At 34.6% G+C, this 23,283-nt stretch overlaps 1 protein-coding gene, 1 long non-coding RNA gene and 1 pseudogene across 10 annotated transcripts in view; 2 read left to right on the top strand and 1 right to left on the bottom strand.

Moving 5' to 3' along the window:
- LOC112664940 (60S acidic ribosomal protein P0-like) overlaps nucleotides 1–5,311 on the top strand; it is a 30,521-nt pseudogene extending 25,210 nt beyond the window's left edge.
- The window catches only part of LRRTM4 (leucine rich repeat transmembrane neuronal 4), a 706,001-nt gene that overhangs the window by 437,958 nt on the left and 244,760 nt on the right, over nucleotides 1–23,283 (bottom strand). The gene's annotated exons all lie outside the window — the stretch shown is intronic.
- The window catches only part of LOC112664276 (uncharacterized), a 111,769-nt gene continuing 110,063 nt past the window's right edge, over nucleotides 21,578–23,283 (top strand). For all 7 annotated transcript variants that reach the window (XR_004806174.2, XR_004806173.2, XR_007402977.1 and 4 more), the window contains exon 1: nucleotides 21,578–21,669. This is a non-coding gene — a long non-coding RNA (uncharacterized LOC112664276). The remainder of the gene's footprint in view (nucleotides 21,670–23,283) is intronic.

Below are 23,283 nucleotides of genomic sequence, written 5' to 3'. Positions count from 1 at the left end.
GTTTGTGACTTATTCATTCCACAACTGTTTTTATAAATATATAAAATACAGGTGTATGTATTCATTTGCGAAATAAAACCGGGGACACAGAAAAAGTGTTTTGTGTATAGATACATATTTATATACATTTGTTGCAAATTAAAATATGAACATAAAATTAGATTTATATAGTTATAAAGCATGGATATAAAATATTGGTACCAAACAAAGATAATTATTAAAGACCCATATCCAACCAGAATAAAAATGATTACTTTCTACGTCATCAAAACCATACTTCCTAGAAAATCAATTCTAAGTACCATTTGAGACGGAAATCCATGAAGTAAGCTTTAATGTCAAACTTCATATAACTATAATAATATAAGCATTATTAATAGAAAATCACAAGTAATAAAAAAATCATAATATGAAATTATAGACACATTTAACATTGAACGAGTAAACCCAAAATGAAAAGTTTGATGTACGTGTTTTTAGTTTTGTACAAGTAGGTTATATACTTTGTCTATTTCCATATAGGTGGCAGCCAAAGGAATATGCCCCATTCTCAATTCTGAATTACTGTAATTTTATAAATATTATCTTAATGTATATGTAGTAAAAAATTCTCTATAATTCTGAAGAAGTCATTAATTCTACAGGACTCCAGTTAGTAGAATATAGATTTTTTAAAAATACCTTGAAAGCATCTCACAAAGATAAAGGCTTGAAGAAATAGATTTAAATTCTAGTTCTTGCCAACATTCCCACTGCAATGATCAAAGGCTTAGGTCATATGTGGTAGGATAATATTTATATATCGTCTGTGGGTTTACCTGTCTCCTTCCACATCCAGAAAGTAGCTGGGCTTTGGGGGTTTTTTGGCCACAGATTTTGGATGACCAGATAAAAGTTACAAGTACTTCTCTTTTGGGATACCTGGGTGGCTCAGTGGTTGAGCATCTGCCTGTGGCTCAGGTTGTGATCCCAGAGTCCTGGGATTGAGTCCTGCATTGGGCTGCTTAAAGGGAGCCTGCTTCTCTTTTTGCCTATGTCTCTTAATTCTCTCTCTCTCTCTCTGTGTCTCTCATACTTCAAAAGTACTTCTCTTTTTGTGCAATTTTAAGCTTATCAAGGAGGATTCCTAGGATTTTGAGGGAAATAGAAGGGAAGGGAGAATAAAGAAACAACTAGAAGGAAAGGACTAAGACTGAGAAGAAGGCTGTGCCCTTGGGAAACCACTGCACCCCAGGGAGAAGGCAAGACCTCATGGGAACACGATAGCAAACACGTGTCTAGAGCTGGTTGTTTGCCAGGCACTGTTTGGAGAACTTTATCTGCATTTATTTATTTAATCTTCACAAAAATCTTCTGAGATCACGTATTACAATTTACATTTTACAGATAAAATATGTGAGGCAGAAAGGAGTTATATAATATACAATGTGACACAACTAATAGTAGAGACAATATTTGACTCAAAAGTGTTTGACTTTACTGTCTGTATTCATCCACTGGACTCTCCCTGCTAAAGGCTGTATGAATACATAGTATCTTATCAGCAAAGCCCTCATTATTATTGCACTAAATAAAGCCCCTGAAGAGTTTGTCTCTCTGAAGGTGATATTTGGATGCATGGTAATTGTTAGAATATAAGATTTTCTGAGATTAGGGCAGCCCAGGTGGCTCAGCGGTTTAGCGCCACCTTCAGCCCAGGCCCTGATCCTGGGGACCCGGGATCGAGTCCCCCGTTGGGCTGGTCCCCTGCATGGAGCCTGCTTCTCCCTCTGCCTGTGTCTCTGCCTCTCTCTCTCTGTCTCTCTCTCTGTGTGTCTCTCATGGATAAATAAATAAAATCTTTAAACAAACAAACAAAAATAGAGAATTTCTGAGATTAAATTTTCCACCAGCCCAGTAGATGGGGGCTTAGAGACATAATTAAGTTAATTTAAAACAAAATTTTTAAATGTCAATATTCCCAATATTCCCTGTCTTTCTGACAGATAATAACATGTAAGAAACTTTGAGGACTTTAGGCAAGATATAATACAGAAACAACTAGACCAGGTGATAGGCCAACAACCCACCAGTCACCAATTCAAGAAAACTACTGGCCTCAAGTATGTGAAGCAGATTCCAATACATATGAACTCTTATTTTAGAATATCTGGGATCAGGGATAAAATGTTGAATAGATAGGAAGTATAAGTTTTGATTCAAGTATGGCCTTGGGGAAGGTCTTAGATGCCTGAGATGACACAGAGTAAGGACCCTGTGTTGGCATATATTGCTCTTACTTAAACTTAGGGCAGTTGGACTTGCTAGACAAAGAGATTTGGTTTTTTGCTTGTTTTTCTAATAAGTAAGATTAAATGAGACTCCGAGAGAACAGGAGCAATATTTTAACCAACTTCTAATGGTATAACCACAATGGAGGCAGAGCAATGTCATGCTTGCTGTTATGACTCCATGGTTGTCTAGCTCCCTAAATTAAGACTCCTCAGATTACAGGGTCTCTGAATTGGAAAAGAAAATTAGAGTGAATATAAACATTTTGCGGCCTACTTCATTTGGGTATAATTGATTAAGACCCAAATAAACCCGGTCTCTGAGATGATCCTTCTGAAATGTCCATGAAGCACAAATGTAGTAAGTTAGCAAGATTAATTTTTTTTAAATTTATTTATTTATAATAGTCACAGAGAGAGAGAGAGAGAGAGAGAGAGGCAGAGACACAGGCAGAGGGAGAAGCAGGCTCCATGCACCGGGAGCCGGTTGTGGGACTTGATCCCAGGTCTCCAGGATCGTGCCCCGGGCCAAAGGCAGGTGCCAAACCTCTGCGCCACACAGGGATTCCCCCTAGCAAGATTAAAAAAAAAATCACTCAAACTAAAAGAGGACAGGCAATTATAGGGAGCAGAAAGAATTGAGAACAGGAAAACAAACAAAACATTACCTGTATCTTAGGTGGAGTCGCCCCATTACCTTTTTTTGGAGGGGCTGGCAGGGGATGGCTAGGAAGTGGCTTAAACAGAAATTTGTTTTCTCACAATTCTGGATAACCAGAAGTCAAAGATCAAGGTGTTGGCAAGGTAATTTCTTCTGAGGCCTTTCTCCTTGGCTTGTGCAGGGTCATCTTCTCCTTCTGTATTCATGTGGTCCTCCTCTGCATTGGTCCAACTCTGGCTTTTAAGTCTTTGAGAAATAGCCCAGAATTTCTTCTGTGCTTGACTATACTCTCCTCATCATCAATTTCATAGCCTTTGGAAGTCCAAAGGTTTCCCAAGAACCTATGCTAATGCTAAGGAGACTGCATTTTCCTTGCTTTCTCTATCTCTTACATTATTTACTGGCTCTGACACATTGGCCCTAACATAAAACATGATACTTAGCTCTTGCATTTTCAAACAGACAAAAATGAATAAAATTGATTAATCAAATATCCATATGCTGAAAATGTGCTAGAACCCTACCAGAAGGTCATGACGGATGTCTCAGAACTATCCATAACCTCCTTGATTCTCTCCATTGCCCCTATCACAAATTACAATTCAGCAATCATTCTTTGTTTCCTGGGCATTTCCCTTAGCTTCTCATGCATAGGTAAAATATTTTTCAAAAGAGTTTTCTTTCCAAGAGGAATTCTTCTACCAGCTGTTCACAGAAACAAATGTTTCACCTCAGACAAAAAAAAAAAAAAAAAACATGATAATGGATGTAAAAACTGCAATGGAGGGATGAACAGAATATTGGATATTATAGAAACCCACATGAGTAAATTAGATGTCAATTTTAAGAAATCTTTCACAAAATACTTAAGAAAAACATAAATTATGAGAATGAGGAAGGCACATGGAAAGTACCCTAAAATACAATTTGCAGTCCAGAGTGCAGTCAAGAACAAGATAAAAATCAATGTCCAAGAAGTAATAAAATGAATTTTTCTGGGGTGAAGGAACACTTGAATCTGGAGATCAAGATGGCTTAAAATCTACCATGCAACATAAATACAAAGAGTACCTCAACTTTGTACATATCCCTGCAGGAAGTCTTAAATGTCAAGGATAAAGAAAAAAAATAAAACAAAATTTTCTAAGTATTTTTAGAGAGATAAACACATACCCAATTCACACTAATATATATATATATATATATATATATATATATATATATATATATGGCAGACTTTTCTTCTGCCTCAGAAAGCTATAAGACAATTGAATCAACACAATTTGGGGAAGAGGGACACACACACACACACACACACACACTTATTTATCCTTCAATCTATAGTGCATTAATTGTGGCACCAAAAGTACATTGCCAGAAATACAAGAATTTCATAATGCAATACAACATTAAAAAGCCAAAACAGCAACCAAAAAATCAAACTGTTAAAGATGTAATCCAGATGATTTAGAAATTAATCACTTAAAACCTTGGTAGCAAAATCAAAAGGAATATGCAAAAGCCTTTCTTTCCTAAAAAATGAGGAAGGACTTTTCTTCTCTTTCCACCAACTACAGTAAAAAGGAAGGTTGTGGTGCTGATGGGCAAGAATGCCATGATGCACAAGGCCATCTGAAGGCATTTGGAGAACAACCCTGCTCTGGAGAAACTATTGCCTCCCATCAGGGGGAATGTGGGCTCTGTTTTTACCAAGAAGGACCTCACTAAGATCAGGGGCATGCTGCTGGCCAAAAAGGTGCCAGCTGTTGCCCGTCCTGGTGACTTAGCCCCATGTAAAGTCACTGTGTCAGCCCTGCACACTGGTCTGGTGCCAGAGAAGATCTTCTTCCAGGCTTTAGGCATCACCACTAAAATCTCCAGAGGTACTACTGAAATCCTGAGTGGTGTGCAAATGTTTAAAGCTGGAGACAAAAGCCAGCAAAAGCACACTGCTAAACATGCTGAACATCTCCTCCTTCTCCTTTGAGGTGATCATACAATAGGTGTTTGACAATGGCAGCATCTACAACTCTGAAGTGCTTGACATCACAGAGGAAGCTCCATTCTCACTTCCTGGAAAGTGTCCCCAATGTTGCCAATGTATGTCTGCAGATAGGTTACTAACTGTCACATCAGTGTCCCACTCTACCATCAATAGATGCAAGCAGGTCCTAGCTTTGTCTCTGGAGACTGATTATACCTTCCCACTTGCTGAAAAGGTCAAGGCCTTTTTGGCTGATCCATCTGCATTTGAGGCTGCTGCCCCTGTAGCCACCGCCACTCCTGCTGCACCTGCTGCTGCTGCAGCCCCAGCCAAGGCTAGAGCAAGGATGAGTCAGAAGAGTTGGACAAGGATATGGGATTTGGTCTCTTTCACTAATCACCAAAAAGCAACCAATTCAGCCAACTTTATTTGTGAAACAAGGAAGTAAAATTTTACTTCTCTTGAATGTTTTTTTTTGCCTAATCCTCCTGTCAATTATGATGGTACAAATAAGTCTGAGCGGTGAGCCAGGACTTTCATCCTTGCAGAATGAGTGGCAACTGGTTGTCTTTCTCTCCTTTGGCATCAGTGGAGACCATGTGAGAACCCTGCACTTCTATCCCCACCTGTTGGTAACAAGGTACCCCTACTTACTCTTGATTGAAGTAGTATCAGTAGATAGGACTTTATCACTACTCAGTAGTAAAGAGAAGTTACCTCCTCAAGAGTCAAAGGAGGCTGAATAAGGAATATGAGATTTCACTGTAACCTGGCAGTACCGAGCAGCACTCTCCCTTCCCCTGCCAGATTAGTGTCAAAGATGGCTAGCTAACACAAAATTTAAATGAGATCTAAAGTCTTGTACATAGTCCCTAAAATATCTAGGACTTAATTTAAAATTGTTTTGACATACAAAGAACCAGGCTTAAATGAGAAAAGGTAATCAACAGATGCCAATGCTTAAGTGATACAAATGTTAGAAATATCTGACAAGAATTTGAAATCATTCATCATAAAAATGCCTTTTGAGCAATTATGAACATATTTGATATATTTTTTTAAAAAGAAATCCTTAGCAAGGAAATAGAAAATAAAGAATCCTGAGGGAGAACAATAGAAATTATGCAATTTGAACAGAAAAAAATAATTTGGAAAATAATACAAAAAATAGGGACTCACAGGTCTCTGAGACTATTACAAAAGATCTAACATACATCTTACTAGAGTTCCAGAGAAGAAGGAAAATGGCAGAGTTGGAAAAAGTATTCTAATACTTTTAGAAATAAAGTATTATTTCTATAAAGAAATATTTCTATAAAGAAATAAAAGTTGAAAACTTCTCCAAATTAGCAAAAGATATACATTTAGGAATTTAAGAAACTGAGCAAACCCTAAACAAGATAAACTAACTTCTGAAAATTAAAGGTAAAAGAAATTTTTATAGCAAACAGAGAAATAACACCGTACCTGTAGGGAAAATTTTCTAATGATAGTGAATTCCTGATAAGAATTCATGGAAGCCAAAAGGAAGTAGCATGTTTTTTAAAGGGCTGAAATAAAAGAACTTCATTCCAGAATACACATCCAAGAATAACAGACTTCAGGAATAAAGAGGAATTCAAGATGGTCTCAGATGATGGAAAATAAAACAGTAAACAAAAGAGAAATAAAAATCAAATGGGAATTGTTGCCAGGTGATTTGTCCTCAAAGAATGGCTTAAAGAAGTTATCTAAATAGAAAATAAATGATAAAGGAGCAAATTTTGAAACATCAGAAAGGAAGTAAACAACAGAAATCAAAATTATGGGTAAATACAAAAGACTTCCCTTCTCCTATTAAGATTTCTAAATTATACCTGCTGATTGAAGCAAAAATTATAAAACTGTTTACTCTAGCTCTCAGTGAATATACAGGAAATATTTAAGATAATTATATTATAATTGAGGTAAGGAGGAATAATGAAAGGGTAGAAAACTTTTCAGTACTTTACTCAAGCCAGTCAAATGCTGACACCAGTAGACTGTTATAAGTTATGTAGATTCAATATTAAACCTAAAGCAAATAATTAAAAATTCTATACAAAGAGCTACACTTATAAACATCACAGATAAATTAAAATGGAATTCTAAACAATGTTCAAGTAACCTATAGGAAGAGAAGAAAAAGAAAACAGAAATGAAAAACAAAGAATCAAACAGAAAACAAAAAATAAAATGACAGTTATAAGCCCTAAAGATATCATTATATGTAAATAATCTAATTATAATTAAAAAATAAAGATTGAAAGAGTATATTTAAAATTATGATGCAACTGTATGCTATCTACAAGAACCTCACATAAAATACAGGTTTCCCTCACTATCTAATAGTAGAGTGTTCTTATGAAACCTCTCATAAGACACAACATGGCACAAAGTGAAGAAGCAATTATCACTAATTTATATAGAAAGAATTTTCCAGCATTCCAAGACCCCCTAAATAACTTCTCTTTGGCTTTTCTAATGCCTGATGACACAACTTGCTAATGGATGCACAAAAGGAATAAAGATAAGAACAGATGCTTGTGGACACAGTTCAAAGCTACAGAGCCTTGATGCTGAGATGCTGAGTATAGTTCCTCGAGAAGGAGTTTGGTGGTGCCACTCTTGCTGCTACTGGTTGGCCCTGCCTCTATAATGGCTCAATGCAAAAGAAACACTGCATACCTTTTTTGTCTTTTTTCATAAGTGAAAATCCTCTTAGGATTTCTTGAGGTTAATGGAAACATGTATTAATGTAGATGTTTCATAAAAGTGAAGTAGCATAATGCAAACTTTCAAAAAGTGGAGAGTAGCTGTATAATGACATATCACTACATAGTGATAAAAGGGCCAATCCACCAATAAGACAACAATACTAAATGTGTATACACCAAACAAGAGAGTTGCAAAATATGCAAAGTGAAACTGGTAGACTGGAGGAATAGGCCAATCTACAATTGTAGTTAATCTTTCCACACCCATCTCTCAAGCAAGCAGTGATAGACAACTAGACATAAAATTAGCAAAAATATAAAAGATATCAACATTGTTATTAACCAACAGGATCTAATATGCATTTATATGATATGCCACCTAATAACAGTAGATTATACATTATGTCCACAGAACATTTACCAAAATAGACCACATCTTAACCATAAAGCAAACTCAAAATATTAAAAAGAATTTAAATCATATGGAATGTATTCTCTGACGACAGTAGTATCAGAATAGAAAATTAATATTAAAGCAATCACAGGACAACCTCCAAATGCTTGGAAACTAAACACTATATTTCTATGTGATCCAGACCAGAGGAAATATTAAAGGAAATAGAAAAAGAATAAATTTAACAGAATGAAAGTGAAATCCCAGATAGGATGCAGCTAAAGTAGTGATAAAGAAAAATGCATATCGTTAAATGCCTATATTAGCAAAAAATAAAAGTCTCAAATCAATAAGCTGTCACATCAAGCAACTAGAAAAAGAACAAAAATAAGTACAAATCATGCAAAAGGAAGGAAATAATAAACAAAGAAACAAAACCAAGAAACTAATGAAACAAGAAAACAGAGAAACAATGAAGAAAATCTATTTAACAAAATCTGTCTTTTGGAAAAGATCAGCAAAATTGACAAATCTCTGGTGTAACAGATTAGAAAAAAAAAGAGAGAAGACATCAATGTCATGAATAAAATAAGAAATATCTCTATAGCCTCTACTGGTATCAAAGGGATAGTAAAAGAACAATACAAATAACTCTACACAAATTAATTTAACAATATAGATGAAATGGACCAATTCTTGAAAGCACAAATTAACACTACTCAGCCAACATGAAATAGATAAATAATGTAAACTGTTCCATAAATCTTAAGAAATTAAATTGTTTATTTAATAAAATTCTAAAAAAGAAATCTCCAGGCTCAAATAGTTTCATTGGAAAAGTGTACTAAACATTTTAAGAAGAACTAACAAAAATAACAAGAACTAATTTTAAACAAGCTCATGTAAAAAATAGAGGAGGAAAGACTTTCCAACTCATTTGATATAGCTATCAATTACCCTAATCCAAAATCCAGATGACAAAAATAGTAGAAAGAAAAGAAGGAAGAGAGAAGAGGGAAGGAAGGAAGGGAGGTAGGGAGGGAGGAAGGAAGGAAGGAGATAGGTAAGAAAGAAACAATAGAACAATATTCTTCATATATATAGACAAAAAAATTCTGAACAAAGCATTAGCAAATAGAATTCAGAAAAAACATAAGAAACTAATACATCATAACTAAATGAGTTTATTTTAGGGATGCAAGACTAGATCAATATTTGAAATATAAGAAATATAACCTGTCATATTAAAAGGGTAAAAAAGAAAAACTACATGAAAAATTGCAGGATCTTATCAATGGATACAGAAAAAGCATTTGGCAAATTTGAACACCCATTCATGATAATCAGTTTTAGAAAACTAGGAATAGAGAGACTTCTATAGCTTGCTTAAAAAAAAAAAAAAAGGAAACTACAAGTAATCTACAGCTCATGGTAAAAGACTGAATGCTTTTTCTCCAAGTTTAGGAATAATACAAGTTTATCCAATCTCACCACTGCTATTCAACATAGAATTGGAAGTTGTAGCCACCAGGATACACTTAAATAAATGAAATAAAGGCATTTAGATTGGAAAAGAAGAAATTATTTCTATTTGCAGATGACCTGACCACCTATGTGGAAAATCCCCCAAATAAATGTACACTTGTACATTTATATACATATAATACATTTATATATGCATATATATAACATATATAACATTTATAACATATATATACATATATATAACTTCTGAACTCACATATAAATATAAGTATATATATAAGTTGTAGATTTATATATAAAATTTCTGAATTCACATATAAATATATCATATATAAATGTGAGTTCAGAAATGTCACATAGTACAACATAAATATTTTAAAAAGTCAATGACATTTTTATATATACTAGTAATAAATGCATCAAGATCAAAATTGAAAATGTAATACGAGTTCCAAACCCACCAAAAAAGGGTAATACCTACGTATACATCTAATAAAATATGTACAACACTGATATGTTGTAAATTATAAAATGCTGATGAAATCAAAGAAGATCTAGTTATATGGAAACACATAACATGGTCATGTATTAGAAGACTGAACACAGGTAAGACATCAATTTTCTGCAAATTGTCATACATATACAACATGATTCCTATGAAATCCTAGCAAGATATTTTGTAGGTATATATAAGATTATTCTAAAGTTTATGTAGAAAGGTAAAAGAATTAAAATACCTATAAAACTTCTGAAAAATATAATAAAGTGGTAGGAATTACTAGTCCATGTGATTTGAAGATTTATTATAAGATATAATATCAGGACTATGGTATTAGTAAAGGCATAGACACATAGATCAAAAGAATAGGATAGAGAATCCAGAAACACACAGAAATACAGCCAACAGATTTTTTGACAAAGGGAAAAAACAATTCAGTGGAGGAAAAATAGCCTTTCAACAAATTCTGCTGGAGCAATATGACACCCATAGGCAGAAAAATAAATCTCAATCTAAGCCTCACAATTTACACAAACCTTAATTCCAAATAGATGGTAGATTTAAATAAAAAAGTGTAAAACTGTAGCACTTCTTGAAAACACTGAAGAAAATCTTTGGGACTTCAGACTGGTAAAGAGTTTTTAAACATGACACCAAAAAGATGTCCATAAAAGAAAAAAAAAAAAGATGAACTGGACTTCATCAAAATTGAAAACTTTTACTTGTGAAAAACCCTGTAAAACAGGATGAAAAGACGAATTATAGACTAGAAGAAAATATTTGCAAAGCACATATCTGATGAATGATTTGGATCAAGAATTTATAATGAACTTACAAAACACAACAGGAAAAAAAAAACTAATTAGAAAATGGGCAAAGATTTTTTCCCTGAAGAAGATAAATGGATGGTATATAAGCAGGTAAGATGTTTCATATCAATTGTCATTAGGGAAATGCTAATTAATACCACAATGAGACATCACTACACACCTACTGGAATAGCTAAAATTAAAAATAGTGACAACATGAAACACTGGTGAGACTATGAAGAAATTCAATCTCAGGGCGCCTGGATGACTCAGTCAGTTAAGAGCCCAACTTTTGATTTTGGCTTAGGTCATGACCTCAGGGTCTTAAGACTGAACCTCGCTTCAGACTCTGCACTTAGGATGAGTTCATTTGTAACTCTCTCTCCCTCTGCCCCTTCCTCTGCTTGTACTCTCTCTCTCTCTCAAGTAAATAAATACATAAATTAATAAACAAATAAATAAAATCTTAACAAAACAATCCCTCACACACTGTTGCTAAAAATGTAAAATGGCAGAGTTGCTATGAAAAATAGCTAGGCAGTTTATTAAAAAAAATAAACTATACATTACCATACAACAGATCAATTGCATTTCTGGGCATTTATCCCAGTGAAATAAAAACTTGTATCTACACAAAAACCTGTGCATAAATTTTTTTATGGCAACTTTCTTTGCAACAGCCCCAAATTGAAAGCAACAAAAATGTTACTTAACATGTCTATTAATAAACAAAATGTAGTATCTACATATCATGGATTACTATTAATCAATAAAAAGGAAAAAACTATCAATATTTGCAGCAACCTGGATCATTCTCAAGATCACTGTCCTGAGTGAAAAAAAAAAAAAAAAAAAGCCAGTCTCTAAGGGTCATATACTGTATAAACCCATTTACATAATATTCTCAAAACAAAGTTACAGAGGAGTAGAACTGACTAATTGTCAGGGTTTAATGAACAAAGCAGTTTACGGATTTGTGTATGGCCATAAAAGGGTAGCAGAATGGGAATCTTCATGGCAAAGTTGTTCCGTATGTTCTGCATTGAAGTAGTAGTTTCACAAACACACACGTGATAAAATGTCATACAACTATACTTACATTTTATGGTGTTAACAGTTTCTTGGTTTGCTATTGCACTATAGCCATGTAAGATGCAACCTTTGGGAGAAACTGGATGAATGGTACCTGAAAACTCTCTGTGTGGTCTTTGCAACTTCCTGTGAATCCATAATTATTTCAAAATAAGAAGTTGGCAACAAAAAAAAAGTGACCAAAAAATAACTAAATAAGAAAAACACTAGGCATTGAGACAGTAAGCCATAAACTTCTGGTATTACTATCACGTTATTGTTTATATTGTATTAAGGAATAATATCAAAAACTTAAGTATAAGGCAAGTGGATGGTTGCATGTACCTCTATCTTCACTTTTTATTTTTTTTATTTTTTTTAAGATTTTAATTATTTTTCATGAGAGACACAGAGAGGCAGAGACACAGGCAGAGGGAGAAGCAGGCTCCTGGCAGGGAACCCGATGTGGGACTTGATCCCAGAACTCCAGGATCATGCCATGAGCCAAAGGCAGAGCCTCAACTGCTGAGCCACCCAGGCATCCCTATCCTCACTTTTTAATATATAAATTCCATAACTCAAACAGTTCAGTAGGACTTTCACTGAAATATCAAACTCTGATAAGGTCTATCTAGAAAAATAATATGGGCAGTATTTGCAACAAGATATGGGGTAGAAACCAAACAACAACAATAACAACAAAAATAAAGATGTGGAACATTAGGAAGTTGAAGAAAGGTCACTGGAAGAGCAGGGAAGATATATTTTACTAGAAGACATCAGAACACACAAAATTACTGTAACTAAATTTGTACATGATTGATCAGAATTAGCACAGAGATATTTGGAGCTAATTAGAAAGTCTAAAAACAAACAAAAACTTTAAAAATAATTTGGTATCCTCTAAAGTACTAATAGCAGTGACAAAATATGCCAAAAGTCAAGAATATGGTTTAGGAATCAAGTAAGCTTAGACGTGGATCCTTGTTCTTACATTAACTGGCTAGGTGACATTCCTTCAAACAGCAATTTCTCGAGGGTTACCTATGTTTCAAGGGTTATGTACCACATTGATGGAGCAATAATAATCAAAATAGAATTATTCCATCTTGTAAGAGAAATGTAAGAAGGATACAGACAAATAAACACATCAGTTATGCAGTGATAAAATCCTCTACAGTAAATATGGGGAGAATGGAGGTTAATAGATAAGAGACCAGATCAGAATAAAAGAGAGCAGCAGTGTAGAGTCTGCTTCAGATCCATTCTCCCTCTCCTTCAGCCCCTCCTGCTTGTGTACTCTCTCTGCCAAATAAGTAAATCTAAAACAAACAAACAAAAATATATTTTTAAAAATGAGAGCACCATTTCTGAAGAAAGTGATCCCTGAAGTGACATATAAAGGATGAGTAAGAGTGGTTTAGATGAAGACCCAGGAATGGAGAGAAGTGGGTAAAGATTATAAACGTGACTCAATACAGATGGCACATCATTTGGAAGATGGAAAAGGAAATAATTTATTCAATGTTGCTATAGTCAGCTTACTTTTCATCCTTTCCATGTGTAACACCTATATGTTTGATGAACATAGAGGTTCAATAGAACAGCCCACATTAAGAGCCCTGTAGGTCAAAATAGACTTATAACTCTATAGTTAATTATTGTGAATACAAAACAAAACACAGAAAGGAAAGGAGAGGGCATTCTATTTGGTGAAACAAGCAAAAGTTCCATGTCAGGAGGCTTAAGATTAAAAGATCAGCCTAATAGATCACAGGGTGGCTTTTAGTACTAGGACAAAATTCTGTAGGAAAGGTTTATAAAAGTCTGTTACATTTTTAATAGAGAAATAATATTTCTAGAATTTACACAATATTCAGATTTACAAATGTGTAGGTCACAGCAGATTACAGAGGTAAAGCATACACTCATCTGAAATATCCTAAAAGAGTTTGAAGAGATTGAAAACATGAACAAAACACAAGTGTATATGAAAATTCCCTCCAGGTTTCCTACCTTAGATTCTCCTTACCACATGAGCTATAATTAGAGATTAAAACTGGGGTGTCTGGATGGCTTAGTAGGTAGGGTATGTGATTCTCGGTCTCAGGGTCATGAGTTCGAGCTCCCCACTGGGGGTAAAGATGATTTAAGTGCATTAATTAATTAATTAATTAATTAATTAATATAAAGATAAAGAGATTGGAAGTTCCAAGAAATTGTGTTTATATGATTTTGTGTGTTGAATGGTGGCTTTTAGTACAGAATGATATGCAATCTATATACCAGGGATCAGAATATATCCTATGAAAATGAGTTTTAATGTTTAGTTATGATTCATAACACAATGTTACACAAACGGGTAGCAGTATTTAGATATTAAACCACTTCTTGTCAAAATTTGCCCATATGTTTTTCTAATATCCATTAACTACCACATCATGAAAGAGATTCTAATTTGTCATCATTTAGTTTCTGAAGTTAGTAAGAAAGGTAAATATAAACTCAGCTTATACCAAGAAGCAAAAGCTAATTCAACTATACTCAGAGACACAGATGCAATAAGTGCATGTCAAAACATAGCATTTTCATAGGCAATTGGGCATTTACATTTCTGAGTGGGTTTTTAGAATTGTAATTATCCAATTTAGAAGGCAAGAGGGCAATTTCCTTATGAAAATAAAGCCTTATCAAGCCTGATCAAAATGCAGTTGGGACCTTATACTAATTGATGACACTGGAATTGGAGACAATCTTAAAGTAATGATTGCAGGAGATGAACCATAGAATAACTTGCACTTTTCTCCATCACTAGGCAATAACTTTAAAATAATAATTTCCTACATTCACACATATAGTCATTTCATATTTCTTCTTATTATTTCCAATGATAGGTCTTCAGCAGGTGAAAATTGGAGGAAGCATGAATATTGTGTTTAGTCCACAGGAAATGGTGGTAAATTTAAATCTGTATTGGGTTTCACAGTTCCTCTAGAGAAGGGATTGAAAGTATTTTGAGTATCAAACATTAAGTAGTGTTGATAAAAACACTGTTCTCAAATATTTGGAGGTAGTAATAAAAATAGATAAAAGTAAGCCAAGGAATAGTTTTTTTTTTTTTTATTCATTTATGATAGTCACACACACACACACAGAGAGAGAGAGAGAGAGAGAGAGAGAGAGGCAGAGACATAGGCAGAGGGAGAAGCAGGCTCCATGCACTGGGAGCCCGACGTGGGATTCGATCCCGGGTCTCCAGGATCACGCCCTGGGTCAAAGGCAGGCATTAAACTGCTGCGCCACCCAGGGATCCCCCCAAGGAATAGTTTTAAAATGAGGAAATATGAAGCAATGGTGAAGTTATTGCTCACCAAATATTCCATTTTTTCCCTACATTTTCCAATCTTCGTGCAGATGGCAATTGTCATATGACAAATTCTAGTCAATGGGCAGTGAGGAAAAGTAATGTGTCATTTATAGACTAAGACAGTGACATTCTCATATGGAATTATTCAGAATATCTTTTCTTGTTCCAGTGAATTTGGAAATTTGTTTAAGTTGATGGTGTTATATGAAACTCCCATTAGCCTTGGTCTCTGAGTGAGAAGATCCCCTTAGTATGCCAAACTGGAAATGAAATGATAGAATGAAATAAAACTGGGTTACTCTAAGCCATTAAAAAACAAACAAACAAACAAACAAACAAACAAAAAACTCTCCTTTGACTGATCCACGTTACCTGGGAACACGAACCTAGGATGCAAAATGGATAAGAAACTGTGCAGGATTTCTAACAACATCAGGACTACTACTGATCTTTGGAGAAAAGAGGTTCTCTACCCTGATCTATGAGTCTTGCTGACTTGGTTAAAAACAAATAAAAAAATATAGCATTCCTTGCATATACAATTTAAAAATAAACTTGATTTCCAATCACTTTCAGTTTTACTGAAAAGTTGCAGCACTATACAGAGTTCTCATTTACCCCTCACCCAATTTCCCCTATTGTTAATCATCTTACATTAATATGGTACATTTGTCTTAACTAATGAACCATCCCTGATACTTTATTATTATTCATTAACGTTCATACTTTATTTGCATTTCTTTAATTTTTATCTAATATTCTTTTACCTATTCCAGGATCCCATCTAGAATATCATATCATTTATTTTTCTTGTCTCCTTAGACTCTACTAAACTATGACAGTTCCTCAGACTTTCCTTGTTTTTGATGACCTTTGCAGTTTCAAGGAGTACTGGTCAGATCTTTTGTAGACTAAATTTCAATTTGGGTTTTTCTGATGGTTTTCTCATAGTTAAACTATGATTATGAGTTTTAGGCAGGAATATCACATCATACCAAGAGCACATACTATTGAGATGACATATCACTAAGGATGTTCTCCTCAATGACCTAGCTGAGGTAGTATGTTTTAAGTCACCCCCCACCCCCACCAGCCACTTCCAGAAAGTTACTCTTCATTCCAACTTTTCATGCTGCACTCTACAGAAGAAAGTCATTTACATATATATTTTTATATCTTGATAATTCTACTTGGAGTCCCATTCTCCACTTGTAAAATGTTCCAACAATTCTTGGTACCTTGTCCTAATGGTATCTATACAATAAAGACACTTCATGTAATGCAGGTTCAAACTTGTGGAAAGATACGTTAAGCTCATGCTTCTTTAATATCTGTCTTTGGAGGTTGCATCCATTATTTACATATCCACTTTCACAACAACTCAGAATATTAGCATTTCAGAGCTGTACATAACAAAGTACATTAGCAGCTCGAGCTGCCATTAAAAATATCACAGACTGAGTGGCTTATACAATAGAAATTCATTTTCTCACAGTTCTGGAGATTGGAAGTTTGAGATCAGGGTACAGAATGGTTGGTTTTTGGTGAAGACTTCCTGGCTTGCAGTTTACAGCATTTTCTATTGCACATGGCCTCCACGGCTTTACTTTGGTTCATTCATTTATGAATGTGGAAAAGGAGAGCAAGTGAGCCCTTTGGTGTCTCTTCTTTCAAGGACACTAATCCCATCAGATCAGGGACTCACCCTTAAGTCTTTAGTTAACCTTCATTACTTCCTTCAAGGTCCATCTCCAAAACCACCACACAGGGAGTTAAGATTTCAATACAATGAACTTTTAGGAGACACAAATATTTAGTCCATTACTAAAGGAAAGAAATAAAAGAAAAGCCAAGTAATGAATAGAAGATGATATGTAATATCTAATTTCTCTTCCATCTAATTCAAATAAAAGAATACAAAATTAGTGGAAAAATATTTTATTCTATTGTTTTATTTACTATATGTCTTTGGAAAAGCAGTAATATTTACCTTTCAAATGTGAACTAAGTGTCAAGACATGATTAGATATAAATCTATTCAAACCAACCCTAAAATGAGGCCCCTTATATAAACACACAGCACAATTAGGATGAAACGGTCATCTCAATACTGCTCTACTAATGAGAATTGCCTCTATGAAATGACTATATTCATTTAATTAAAAAGCCCATTATGGATCTCATTCAAAATGTTGTTCACTGAGCTCTTCAGAATAAATCTAATTTGTTTTAGTGGAGTGTTTAGGAGTGTCATTTTTATTTGTTTTCAAAGATGGTAAAACAACAGGGTCTTAGAAAATATAATGAGCTATTCACCAAAAGAAGTTACAGTGAATGGCTTTTATAAATTGAGAAAGCCTTAAAATTAAAAGGGAGTCATGTCATCATAATATGATGGTCAACCATCATAATATGCTAAGAAAAGGACAAAGGAGAGGTTCTGCTCAATACAAGAGAGAAAAAAAATGGAACAATGATACAAAATGCAAAGCTTTCTTCTACTTTCTACTTGTTCAGCATCTTTATAAAGTTGTATTTTAACAACTCTAATTATTGTACTTGAGAAGGAAACACTACAGTAATGTCTACTATAATAGCAGCATGTTCAAAGTAACATGATACATAGTTTTCATATAATTTCATTTGATTTAATACATAGGAAACCTTGAGAAAAATCTTTTCAAACCCCAGGAAGTGTATAAAGCCTTTAGTCTATAAAAAAAGTAGGATCATTAATTGATAAGAAAATAATGAATAATTAAATATATTGCATTAGAACAACTGATTATTTAACAGAAATTTTTTTTTACCTAATTATATTGCAAAATACATTTCAAGTGGAGTAAATTTTAAATGTAAAAATGTAAATAGACGTCCAGAGCAAAATAATATTACCATTGATTTCTGGAAAACAAAGAAGTCAGAGAGTCATAAATGATTTAGCAGAGGGGAGGAATTTATATCCCAAGGGTCTACAGAAAAGATTCTGATAGGAAAAGGGCCTATTTGTTCCACCAATCTCTTGAGAGGGTCCAACAGAAATGATAGTAGACAGTGCGAAACTGGTGCTAAAATCGTTTGAAAGGCCTACTCCTTCTGATTGCAGGAAACAGAGGGACAATTCTGCAAGGTGGACAGAGACACAGAGGCTCTGGATATGGATGAAGTGGCCCATTGGTGTGCAGAGGCAAAGCATCAGGCTGAACCATGGGGGAGTGCAAGCTGCCATGAGCTAAACTCTCTCTTCTCTCACAATCTTCTGGAAAATAGACCGGACACTAGAGGATGGCTGAATAAATTGCATTATCTGGAGGTAACAAACAAAAATACTGAAATACTGATATTTGCTAAGAGAAAGAATCCTCCCACAAAAAGTTATGCCTTGCTATCCTCCCAATCTTCGTCCAGTAAAGCCATAGGAATCAAATGTCCCCATGAAAATCTCCTAATAAGCTTTTTAGTATTTCAACTATTAATGAAGAAATCCCTCAAAAAGTAGAAAATGAAGCAACTGAAAATAAGAGAAAATATCATAGAAAATTTAAAACACTGATCTAGAAGATCCAATCTATGATTAATGTAGAGAGACCATATATTCCAGTTTGCCCTGTGAGTTCTTGTTTAGAACTGTTTTTCCAGCAGATTTATTGACAATGCCACTTTCAAGTCAAAAATATCCAACTGTGGACTATTAATTATAAGATCATACTACCAGACAATTAGAATTTTCAAAAAGATAATTTAAAAGATTAGAAAAAGTTTCAGTAGATGCCAATAAAACATCAGAGCACTGATGTCAAGTAAAGGATCTTAAACATCTTCAGAAGTGGAAAAATAATATGAAATAAAAGTTCATTAGAAAATGATTAGGTATCTCAATACGACTGTATTCTTTTTTTCTGCCTACATCTCTATTATTCTCAGTTTCCTTCATCACCTCATATTCTTTGCTATCAAGTTTTGTTGCCTTCAACTAGTTCTAAGCCTTTTTGTAATCTCATTCTATACTTAAATCTTTGATGATGTAATCCATACATGAAACTCCAAATTCCATCAAATAGATAACGATTTTCAAAGTTTTATTCTTGGCACATACTTCTCATCTCAGCTCCAAGTCTAAATCCAAGTATATCCAAATGAGCATTTGACATTTCCCCTAAAACGACAAAACAAAACAAAAAAACCCTCACATCAAAAACCAAAAGAAAGGAAAAAACTAAAAATAATAATAATAAAAATAAAAATAAAAACACCAAAACAAAAAACCCCAAAAATCCTCAATGTCATAAATCCACAATATAATTCCCTTTTTATCACCTCCACTTTCAATCTGTACTTCTTTCAAGAATCTTCTTCCCTGGATAGTACCACACAGTACAATCTGGAAACCAGAAAACAGAATTCTTGGAATCATTCTTCACTCTTCTCTGTCCAATACTCTTACATTGAATTTATTACCAAGCCTTACTGGTTTTTTCCCCTACTGATTATCCCTTGTAACTGTATAATCTTCGCATTGCCATTCCTATCACCCTCCCATTGCTCTCCTCTGAACTCCTGGAATAATGTTGTAATGGCCTTTTCCACCACACATTCCTCTTATTCCCCCTCAATTCATTCTGCACATGATGTACCCAGGGATTTTTTTTAAAAAGACAGATGTGATCACATCAGTTCCTGGCTTAAAATCCACTAAGGTTAGCCCAGTTGCTCTTAAAAGTATGAAAAAAAAAGTATTTTAAGAACTTAATTCATCTGTCTTTTCTCTACATTTCTGTCTCTCCAATCACTTCTTCCACAGTTAACCATGGACTCACCATAATGACCTTTCCTCAATTCTCTAATCTAGCAGTTCTCAAAGTATGTTCTCCAGCCCAGCAATAGCCGGGTCACCTGAAAACTTGTTAGAATTGCAATATGTGCAAATTCTTGGGCCCTGACTTGGATCTGCTGAAGCATAAACTTTACAGTGGGGTGCAGGAATGTATGTGTTTTTTTTTTTAATATATTTTATTTATTTACTCGTGAGAGGCACAGAGAGAGAGGCAGAAACACAAGCAGAGGGGAAGCAGGCTCCCTGCGGGGACCCCATTGCAGGCTCAATCCCAAGACCTTGGGATCACAACCTGAGTTGAAGGCAGACGCTTAACCACTGAGTCACCCAAGTGCCCCAGAAATGTATGGTTTAACAAGGCCTTCAGTGAGAACCACTGAACTTTTGTATTCACTGATTCCTTCCATTGCAGCTGTTTCTCTCCTCCCTTTTCTTACTTTCTACTTGCTTTCCATATTCCACCTCAAATTTTATTTCTTCTGGGGCATCTTGCCCAATGCTTCATTTTTCCCATTGTTTATTTTAGATTCTCTTGTTATAAATTCTTCACAGTTTCTAGTATTTTTCACTCAAATTAACTATTACAATGTGTGATTATACATATATTTGTAGGGTTAGTTAATTCAATGTCCATCTCCCCAACTAGACTTTGCAAAACAGGACACCATGGACCTACTTAGATAGACCCATAATTTATTAAGAATGGTAGCATATGGGGGTGCCTGGGTGGCTCGGTCAGTTAAGTGTCCAACTCTTGATTTGGGTTCAGGTTATGATCTCAGGGTTGTGAAATCAAGCTCCATGTCAGGCTCCTTTCTGGTTGTAGAGCCTGCTTGAGATTCTCTGTCTACCTTTCTCTTTGCCCCTCTCCAACCTCTGTCTCTTAAAAAAAAAAAAATGGTAGCACATAAAAGAGGCTCAGTAAATATGACTAGGTTACTGGCAATATGTTGAACAGAGAGATAAAATGATAGTGAAAAGACAAAGTAAAGGAAGGCAATTAGCACATTATATTGTTAATGAGAATCATTCACTGATTTAAGGAAGACATTACATGAAACGTACTGAATCGGAGTGTCTGCTAGACATTCTAGGCTGGTACCATTAACAAATATAAATGAAATTCAAATATACCAATTGCTGGTAATCACTAATGACTTTAATGAAAGAAAAAAGTGCTTAGTTATACAGAGTATGATTATACAGAGCTCCCTTGTAAACAAAGACTTTTGTCAAGTACTTTTCTTTTTTAATTTCTTTTTCTTTCAGAGCACAAAGAGCTTTGTTCAATCTATGCTTGTCTTGCATATGTTTTATATAAAACATATTTACAACATTCAACAAAACATAATAAAAGAGACTGACTAGTTAAATGTTTTATCTATGGGAGCAGCACTTCAGTAGAAAGAGTTTAGACTAAAATCCTAGAACCTTGGTTCCTTAAATTCTGAATTATGTTTCCTAGTTACTAAGCAACATGGATGCTTCATGGAGGACCATGTTTCCCACACCGATTCAGCTGTTTTTCCTACTTGGGATTGCTGACAGACAGAAGTTGAGGTAATATGGCCACAGCCATGCACTAAAGTAAAAGATGATGACTTAAGATCTGAACTGTGGTAAATGTCTGGATTGACAGATAAGGCAGCACTTGTTCATCTGCATCCCTCTGCGGAGGCTTGAGAAAAAGTAAAAACCTCCTCCTTGATAAGTTATGTATTTGGGTCACTGGTTTTAAGAAAGAAAGGGACAGCTTAGAAAAGTGACCTAGAAAATTGAAAAGTTAGGGCTTAATTGGAAGAAAAAAATAAAAATAATAGGTCTTGTTCCCAATTTGCCCAGGAAGGTTGTGAAACTGTACCCTTTTGCCCTTCCTTTGTGTCCACTAAAAGGAGATTATTTAGACAGAGGTCTCCCCATGATGGCTGATGTGAAAATGTGAAATGTGAAATGTGGTCATGTGAATGTGAAAATAAGGTCACCCTTGCTTGGTTCTCCTCCACATGCCCTATCTGAAAAAGATAATTCTAATTTTGTGTAGTAATAAATGTATAATGGAAGACTCTGTAGAATTAAAATTTATTAGGATATTTTCTGAAAGCAATGTCTGCTCCTTTTAAGGAACCTTACTCTCAAGGATCCTCATTTTACAACCCATGTTATTCTTCTTCCACATTGTTATTTGGCCACTTACATTTCTGATACCATCTCCTTTTCTTAGTTCATGCCTCATTAGCTACCTAGAGTCTAGACCATGAAATAGCCTCCTAAAAGATCTTCCTGACTATTGCTGACCTTCCACCAATTCATTTGCCAGGCCACCACTCAGGCCAATGTTTCTGCAGTATCCGTTTGATTATGCTGTTTGTCTATCCTTCCATGGTTTGCTACCACTTATTTTTTATTGATTGATGGTCAAATGTTTTCTTATAGGATTAAAAGTATTCTATGACCCAGTAACAGATTACTTTTTTTCATTCATATCTCCCACCAAAACACGCCTCCACCATCAAGCTCTATGCATATTTACTCTACAAGCACAGGTAATTCAAACATAAGATATCATTTAAATTTATTTGACTACATAATGCCGTTTAACATCTCCCAGCCACTGTATTGTGTTCTTGCCCAGAATATCCATAACCTTCTCTAGAATTTTCTGCCTGGTTAATTCTTAATCCTCCTTCAAGAAGGCTCATGTTCCAACTCTTTTTTGAAATCTATCCCAACCATTCCTCCCCTCTTCTCAATAAGCATATTTACTATTACCTCTGTAAAACTTATTTTCTCAGTATATTTATCAACACATGACATACATATCCTTTTATAATTCATTTTGTCTTTTTTCACTAGATAGCTCCTTAAAGACAGTAAGGTTGTTTGACGTCTTTAGCCAGTGTCCTGTATGAGAAAGGCCCTCAGTAAGCATATTATAAATGAATAATTGAAAATGTATTGCATGTAACAATTTACATTTATAGTTCATTAATTCTATGAGATGAATTGTGACTCTCTCATATTTATCTTTATATGTCCAGTGCCTATACAAAGCCAATCAGATTATAAGTATTCAATAAAACAGAATAGATGAATCAGTGGATGAAAAAGTTTAGAGTTAAATTGCTGAACTAGAAAAATGCAATATCATAAAGAAGAATAGTTTGTTGGGGAACC

Source organism: Canis lupus, chromosome 17 (assembly GCF_003254725.2).
Source record: "Canis lupus dingo isolate Sandy chromosome 17, ASM325472v2, whole genome shotgun sequence".
Taxonomy (NCBI): domain Eukaryota; kingdom Metazoa; phylum Chordata; class Mammalia; order Carnivora; family Canidae; genus Canis; species Canis lupus.
Note: the sequence above shows the minus strand (reverse complement) of the source record. Positions and strands in the feature narration are given on the sequence as shown.